Here is an 8917-nt window from a genome sequence, read left to right on the forward strand (position 1 = left end):
TCTAGCCATAGATCTATAAACAGGTGGAGTGCCGACTTTGCTAGTGCAAACTCTCTTCCAAAGATAGTCTTGCATCTTTGCATGGAGTGGGAGATATTCTTAAAAATGATGTCATTACGCATTATCCAAATAGCCCAACACATCGTGATAATGATTTCCACGAAGAAAGGCTCCACCTACCCTAGAAGCAAAGACCACGACTTCAACTAGCCAAGTCGTCTCTTGCCTGGCATTTCAATCCTCACCTCAGGCAGGGAGAACGAAGAAGCAGGAATCAGGAGAGTACTACAACTGCAGCTCGCAATAGCCAATTCTCTCTGGTATGTGCGTTATAGTTCAACCATGGTTATATATTCTTTTAATCTTTTTTTTTATTTCAAGACAATCCAACTTCAGTTAGGAGGTTGCTTCGTGACGCTCCTATTTGATTTTTGTGCAATCAATTCAGTTGCCTTCTCCGTCAAGCATGTGATGCAAAAGACAAGGAGCATATATACCATGAATATGGTGCGAACTTGTGATGTCCGGCCGCTGCAATTACGACTAGCCGGTCTGCAAGCAACTCTCCTAATCTAAACTAGACAAGAAGACACAACTAGTAGTTTCATACTCCTACTAGTTCTTAGCTCTCCCTCGCGACTCACCCTAGCGCTGCCGCCGCCGTCCCCTACCTTCCACCACCGTTGATCCCCCTCCCTTCCCCTCCGGAATCTCACCGGAGGTCGAAGGGAGTGGGGTTCCATCGTTTTTAGTAAGTTTTCTGGTAGATCGAGTCCTAAAGATTAGGATCTCTCTATGCCAAGTTTCTTAGTATTAAAGATTTATCTTCTCCTCCTTCTCCTCTCCGGCGACAGTGAGGGGGCAGGGTAGAGCCGTTTTCTCTATGGCAGCTCTGCTGAAGATGAAGACGACATCTACAACGTCAACAACTTCATCAACATGAGGACATGGAGACTTTCCTTTCCGAACGGCGACATAATGGCTGAGATGATGTCGCCGCCATGAAATAACTTTCTCCGGTCTCTTCTCCGTTTTGTTGTGGTTAGATCGATCTGGCCACAATGAAGGACTAGGGAGAATAAGTTTCACATCAGTCTTCCTAATTTTTCGGTGGCAGAAAGAAGAAGGAAGACAACACAAGAAAGAAGAAGATTCTCAACTCCGCTTCCAGGAATGTTGGCCGTCATTCGTAGTACATCTGTTTTCAGGTCTTTTGCCGAGTGTTTGCCGGTACGGTCATCCATATCAAGCATCATACAGGTTTGGTTTTGAGATTTGGAGCTATTCGCAGCACGGGTACAATATATATGAAAATCAGTTTCTAGATATATTTAGTGTATTCCAAAGTGCTTTAACGTGATGATGTACCTAGCTATTATTTTAAATAATTCTTCTTCATCTAAATAAAACTCCTAGTAGTCCTTTGCTACAATCTGCTGCAAATAGGGAATGTATTCTTCTTCAGTAAATCAAGGTACTAGTAGTACTTAATATACTATAAATACTCTAATTTCTTTCTACCTATCCAAGCATGAAACCTTGTTTTGCATCTATGAGTTCCATAAAACAAAATACAAATCTGAGTAAGTACAACAACCTGATGGGTGTTTTATTTTTTCTTTCTAGTGGCAAGATTGTTGGACACTCGCTATGGCTGAGGTTATTTTATCACACTTCGCAACCTCTGTTCTCCAGAACGTTGCATCCTTTGGCACGGAATGGGCAGTTAATGAGTCCAAGTCAGCCTGGAACGTCAAGAAAGAAATAAGAAAGTTGGAAAGATCACTGAGATCGATTTGTGCTATTCTTCAAGATGCCGAGAGCAAGCAGTCTAGTTCGCATGCCCTCCAAGAGTGGCTGGATAACTTGAAGGATGCAGTATACAACATAGTTGATCTAGAACAAGAAGTACATAAAGGTTTACGTGCTCGATTTCGATATCTACTGGTTTCTCCGTTTGAACTGAGTCAAAGAATAGAAGAAGTTTGTGTAATCTGGATGAGATAGCAGCCAACAAATCACAGTTTGGATTAACTGAGAATCTAATTGATATCCCGGCAACCAGAAGAAGTAACAGAGAAACACACTCTTTCATCAATGAACCAAACATTATTGGGAGAGATGGAGCTAAAAATGAGATAGTTGCAAGGATTCTAGCCGCTGCAGACTCCACAAGTCCTTTGTCTGTACTTCCCATTGTTGGTTTAGGGGGCATTGGGAAAACTACTTTGGCCAAGCTAATTTACAATGACATGCAGATTACCAACAAGTTTGACATGAAGTTATGGGCATGTGTCTCTAATGTATATGATCTTAAGAAGATCTTGGATGACATAATACAATCAAGTACAGGTGCAAGCCACAAACAACTAAACCTTGAGGCACTGCAGAGTAGGTTGCGTGGGATTTTACATGAAAAGAGATATTTTCTTGTGCTAGATGATATGTGGAACGAAGAAGCCAGTGAATGGGAAGATTTGAGAAGCCTTCTATGTAGTGCTGGTAATGGAAGTGTAATTATAGTAACCACACGTGGTTCAAATGTTGCATCAATGGTGAAGACCTTAGAGCCATACAAACTAGCAAAGCTACCACATGAAGAGTGCATGGAAGTATTTTTATGTCGTGCATTCAAAGGTGACGAAAAAAGGGATGCTAAGTTGTTAAAAATTGGACACTCAATTGTTGAGAAATGCTATGGTGTCCCTTTGGTTGCAAAGACATTGGGTTCCCAACTATCAAGTCACCGAGATGTAAGAGAGTGGCATTGCATCAATGAAGAGAAATTATGGAATGTCAAGCAAAACAAGGGTGGAATCTTGGCAGGACTAAAACTAAGTTATGATGCACTACCACCCCATTTACGGGCATGCTTTGCTTCATTATCCACTTTTCCAAAAGACTACAAACTTTTTGCAAACATTCTTGTTATGTTCTAGATGGCATTAGGATTGTTGGATAGAGGAAAGGAAAACAAGGACCTGATGACTATGGGACAAGAATACTTTCATGAACTTTTAGGAAGATCACTTTTACAAGATCAATTTATTGTTTTTGACAATACTATAAGGCATTGTAAAATGCACGATCTTATCCATGATCTTTCAACTAAAGTGTCCCAAAAGGAACATGTAGTTGTCAGTTGTGAAAAACTTGATGTCTCTGAGAGGATTAGACACCTAGTGTGGGACCACCAAGACTTCTCAATAGAGATGAAATTTCCTAACCAGCTAAAAAGGGCTGGCAGGGTGAGGGATTTGTAAGCAGAAACAATTATGGCACTGTGAGTAAAGCCTTTCTTGAAGGCCTTTTCTCAACTTTCTAGCACCTTCGTGTCCTAGTTTTTTCTGAAGTTGGATTTGAAGAGCTACCAAGTTCGATTGGAAATTTAAGGCACCTAGATCTACAATGGAATAGAAAAATCAAATACCTACCAAATTCTTTATGCAAGTTGGTGAATCTACAAACGCTCCATCTTGCTCGATGTGAGCAACTAGTGGAGCTACCAAGAAACGTGCATGGACTTGTTAACCTCACATACCTCAACTTGACTTCAAATCAGAGGCATTTGTTGAAACATGGGTTTTGTGGTTGGCCTTTGCTAGCAAATCTAGTATTGGATGGCTGCCTTGAGTTAACATCATTGACAGAGAGACTTGGCAGCCTGGCTGCCCTCAAAAAGCTACGCATCTTCAACTGTCCAAAGTTGGCTTCTCTTCCCTCTGCCATGAGCCACTCTCCAAACTCTTCGTTATTAATAATTATGCAGAGCTTGATCTGATGGAACCAGAAGAAGCCATGAGTGGGTTGTGTTGCCTTGGTTCGCTCAATCTTGTCGCTCTTCCAAAGTTGGTGGGATTTCCGGAGACCTTTAAATCTGCTGCATCCTCTCTTGAATATGTTTGCATTGACTATTGCAAAGGATTGGAGAGGCTGCCAACTGTAGTCAAAGACTTTAACATCTCTTAAGAAAATCATCATTCGTAACTCCCCTGCGTTGAGTAGGAGATGCACGGTAGGTTTCGGAGATGATTTTCAGCTCATTAGCCACGTCCTTGAGATAAAGATTGATGGAGTGCGGTTTGAAAGGTATAATTATCGGTTGTGGTTGACTTGCTGGTTAATATAAATTCATGTTATTTTTTTGCTTGCTTTCACCAACTAAAAACTGTTAGATATGATCTCTAACCTAACTGGACCCAACGGCCCAGTTGGGCCTTTTATTCGCGCCCTGATCGGGGGCGCCCAGCCCACCATGGTTGGAGGGCCCCTGTCACCCTGCGCTATATAAAGAGGTGGGGGCCGGCGGCTCTAACTACGAGGTTGACCTGAGCCGAGCTCCCCACCGACACTCAAACCCTAATCCGATCAAGAGGGGAGCAGCCAGTGACGGGAAGCCACCAACTGCGCCGCCCCGCTCTGACGACGGCAACTACACCGACATCTTCCCCGACCATCGCTGCCCGTACGCAGACCGCATCGACAAACCTGATGGAGGCCACTGGATCTTCCACCCTTACGGTTTCAGGTTCGAACCCCTATCTCTCTATCTCTCTGTCTAGATGTACTAGGGCTTGTTTGGATCAACTGGTTACTTAGAAGGCCCTCGGTTCTACCCTAGATCGATCCTATAGTCATTACAATGGTACCAGAGCCAGGTTGTTACCCTAGGTGTGGATCTAGATCTTGGGGTAGAAAGAGAAAGAATGATTCGAATTTTGATTCGGATGAAAGAAACTCTAACCCTAACCACTACTACAGGAATGAATTTGCGCAGCGTGGCCAAAACACGCTCCGTGGCGGGCACCTTTTTTGCCCGCCACGGTTAACCGGTGGCCGGCCAGCGAGGCCGGCCACCGGGGCGCCCGCTGCGGGAAATTGGTTTACCACGGCGGGCCACCTTACCTGCCCGCCGCAGAAAATCGTTATTTACCGCGGCGGGCGGTATGAATAGCCCGCCGCGGTTAATACGGTTTACCATAGCGGGCGCTTTAAACTGCCCGCCGCGGTAAAGACTTGATTTACCGAGACGAGCGTTTTATGTTGCCCGCCGCGGTAAAGCCTGTACATATACAGACCTCAGACCCTCCTTCTTCTCCACGGGTCTTCCTCTCTCAAAACTCATGGGGGGAGGCTTTGCCCTAAAATTTGAGGAAACTTTTGATTTGAGTTGAAGGGCTTGGATTTGAGGGAGGAGGACATCATAAGAGGTTCATAAAGGCTCTCCCTCTCTCCTTCCATCCTCTCTCTTTATTTCCATCACCTAGAGTTCTCTTTAGATCTAGATCTAGATCAATTTTAATGGAAAAAATGATGTCATGTATTTCTTTAACTTTAGATTCATCATAGATGCATGCTTCATCTTTCACATCGTCATTTCCTCTCTTTTTCATGATTTTGGACGTAAAAATCATCAATTTCTCCTAATTCTTCTTTATTTAATGTTGATTGTGATGGATAATGTTCGCAGATATGATGGATAGATCGGAATGGATGTACCGGATCGATAGAGTGAATGATCCGCGGTACCTCTTTGAATTAAGGAAGTTTATTGCGGCTGGTAAAGCTCACCGTGAGAGACTGAAGCGGATGACAACCATATGTCCATGTTCTCGTTGCAAGAACCTGAAAGCCCACCGAGACAGCGAGGTGCAAACTCATTTGATCATGTATGGTTTCATCGAGGGCTACACAGTCTGGACATTTCACGGCGAAAGAGTTGGTGCGAGTGGCGCTGCATCTGGAGTTACCTCTTCGATGCCGACGACGACAGCACCACCGGTGAATAAAGATCCTTCCGCAGCAGCTGCGCCAGCCGACAGTGACAACAGTTGTCGTGATTACATCACGGTGGATGATGTAATGCAAGACATGGCCGACGAAGCCGGCGACGGTGTTGATGGTCAGGATACTGTGAGCCAACCCGAGGATGTGCAGCTTATTGAAGATCTAGTCAAACACTTCGATGAAGACGACGTTGTGTTGGGTTGCCCAAAGTGGTTGGAGAATTTCAGAGAGTTGAAACAGGCGGCAGTTGATCCTCTCTATAAGGACGGCGGCGATTGTCCAAAGGACTGCACGGCGCTCCGTTTTAACCTCCATATGTTGATGTTGAAGGCTCGTCATGGTTGGTCTGACACTAGCTTCAATGAGTTGTTAAGCTACCTTGCCACCACGTACCCAACGGCTAACAAGGTGCCCGCCAATACTTATCGGGCCAAGAAGCTGATCCGGCCAGTGGCGATGAAGCTTAGAAAGTTTGATGCATGCCCTAACCACTGCATCCTGTATCGGGGCAATGAGTATGAGAATTTGACGAGTTGTCCGCACTGCGGCTTTAGTCAGTACAAGAAAAATGCTGGTTGTCGCGTGGATGCAGAAGACGAGGGAGGCTTGCGGGGTGGTCGGAAGAACAACAAGAAGGGGGCAAAGAAGAGCAGTGTGGCCAAACAGATCTCGGCTCAGCAGGACGATGAAGAAGAGGGTTACACGCACAGGAAAAGTCCAGCACTGTCGGTGTGGTACCTGCCCGTGACCGATCGCCTGCGTGCAATATTCGGGAACCCGGACGATGCCAAGCTCATGTCCTGGCATGCATCTGCTGACCGCCTGAACGACGATGGCAAGCTACGGCACCCATCCGATGGCAAGCAGTGGAAGGATTTCGACGAGGCCTACCCGGAGTTTGGCAAGGAGCCCAGGCATGTTAGGTTCGCGCTAAGTACCGACGGGATGAACCCGTTCGGTGAGCTTAGCAGCTCGCACAGCACTTGGCCCGTCGTGCTCACCATGTACAACCTACCTCCCCATCTATGTCAGAAGCATAGGTACCTTATGCTGACCATGCTTATCTCCAGACCGAAGCAGCCCGGCAACGATATAGATGTGTTCCTGGAGCCGTTCATGGAGGAAATGAAGATACTATTTGATGTTGGGGTCCAGATGGTGGATGCATCCCGCAAGGAGAAGTTCACACTAAAAGCAATCATCTTTGTCACCATCACCGATTACCCCGGTCTCTTCTCACTATCAGGGCAGATCAAAGGGAAGACCGGCTGCGTAATTTGTATCGACAAGACCTGCTACACTTACCTTAAGGGATCTAATAAGATGGTGTACACGAGGCACAGACGGTTCCTCACCAAAAATCATAGGTATAGAAGAAGTATTATGAACAAATACTTTGACAATCAAGACGAGCCGCAGCGTGATCAAATGACGCAGACTAGTTGGGGAACAAAGGTGTATGAGATGGTCAAGGACATGGATCAGGTGGAGTTTGGAAAGAAGAAGAGGCCGCCTAAAGAGGGGCCCAAGCAGACAAGGAAGCGAAAGCGGGACCAGACGGAGGAAGTCCCCGCCGCCGTTCCTTTCAAGAAGATGTCAATTTTCTTCAAGTACCTGTCGTATTGGAAAACACTGAATACACCCCATGCCATCGACTGCATGCACCTGGAGAAAAATGTCTTCGAAAGCACGATCGGTGTCCTGTTGGACATCAAGGGCAAGACAAAGGATGGTATTAAGTCACGGACGGATCTTGTCAATCTGGGCATCAGGCCGGACCTTCACCCGGGACCGCCTCAGAATGGTAAAGTCGATATCCCGGGTGCGGCCTGCAACCTAACGCAAGACGAGAGGACGGCTTTTCTTAAGTTGCTTAGGGGTATCAAGGTGCCGACTGGTTTCTCTTCCAACATCAAGAGCCTGGTCTCCATGAAAGACCTCATAATGATCGGCTACAACTCACACGACTGCCACGTCATGCTGACGGTGTTCCTACCAATTGCGATTAGGGCTATCCGTCCAGAGTACGTGAAGATGGTCATCACATGGATGTCATACTTCTTTAATCGCATCACTCAGAAGGTCATTGATAAGGCTGAGCTGCCTGCCCTGAAGGAGTTCATCGCGGAGACCCTTTGCCAGCTCGAGATGTGCTTTCCACCATCTTACTTTGATATTATGCCACACCTAATGATGCATATGGTCGATCAGATCCATCAACTAGGCCCCGTGTACCTACACCAGATGTGGACGTACGAGCGGTTCATGTCCACCCTCAACAGATACGTCCATAACCGCGCTTACCTGGAGGGCTCTATGATCGAGGCATACACAACGGAGGAGGCCGTGAACTGGTGTATGAGGTACATAAGAGATGGGAGGGTGATTGGGTTGCCTGTCCATCACCACGAAGGCAAAACCTCAGGAATGGGGTGCACAGGCCGAAAAGTGCGCACCGATGTGCCAAACCGAATGGTGCAAGAAGCTCATTACAGCATCCTTCATCAGTTAGTGAGCATGGAGAAATATATTGAAAAGAACCTGGAAGAGATCCGCGCCGCTAATGATGGACAACGCACGGAGGCATGGGTCCAGAACCATCACAAGAGCAATTTCGTAGACTGGCTCAAAGAGCAACACATACCCCTTGAAGGATGCCCTGATGAAGATACGGAGACCGTTAAGAGGCTTGTGTTAGGCCCATCCAGCCAAATCACCACGTGGCAAGGGTATGGCGTCTAGGGCTACAGGTTCCACACGAAAGACAAGGACAAGAAGAGCTCGGCACAGAACTGCGGTGTTCGATACGAGGGCGAAGAAGAGTACACGGGCCAGAGGAGGCAATACTATGGGCAAGTTGAAGAAATATGGGAACTTGACTACGGCCAGAACCTACGCATAACCGACTTCCATTGCCAGTGGGTCAAACCGAATGCGGTTGCAGTGGACAGTTATGGGCTAACCACCGTGGACCTCAAAAGTATTGGCTACAAAGATGACCCGTGGGTACTAGCAACCAATGTCGCACAAGTGGCCTACTATATATATGCAGAGGACCCAAAAAGGCATGTGGTTGTGTCCGAAAAGCAGCGGATTGTGGGAGCTGATGGGGTGCAGAGTCCCGAACAAT

At 46.4% G+C, this 8917-nt stretch overlaps 1 pseudogene; it reads left to right on the forward strand.

Annotated features, from left to right (window-relative positions):
- Nucleotides 1-279: 279 nt before the first annotated feature.
- Nucleotides 280-4188, forward strand: LOC136524532 (putative disease resistance protein RGA1; annotated as a pseudogene).
- Nucleotides 4189-8917: the final 4729 nt, after the last annotated feature.

The sequence above is a fragment of the Miscanthus floridulus genome, chromosome 18, assembly GCF_019320115.1.
Source record: "Miscanthus floridulus cultivar M001 chromosome 18, ASM1932011v1, whole genome shotgun sequence".
NCBI lineage: Eukaryota > Viridiplantae > Streptophyta > Magnoliopsida > Poales > Poaceae > Miscanthus > Miscanthus floridulus.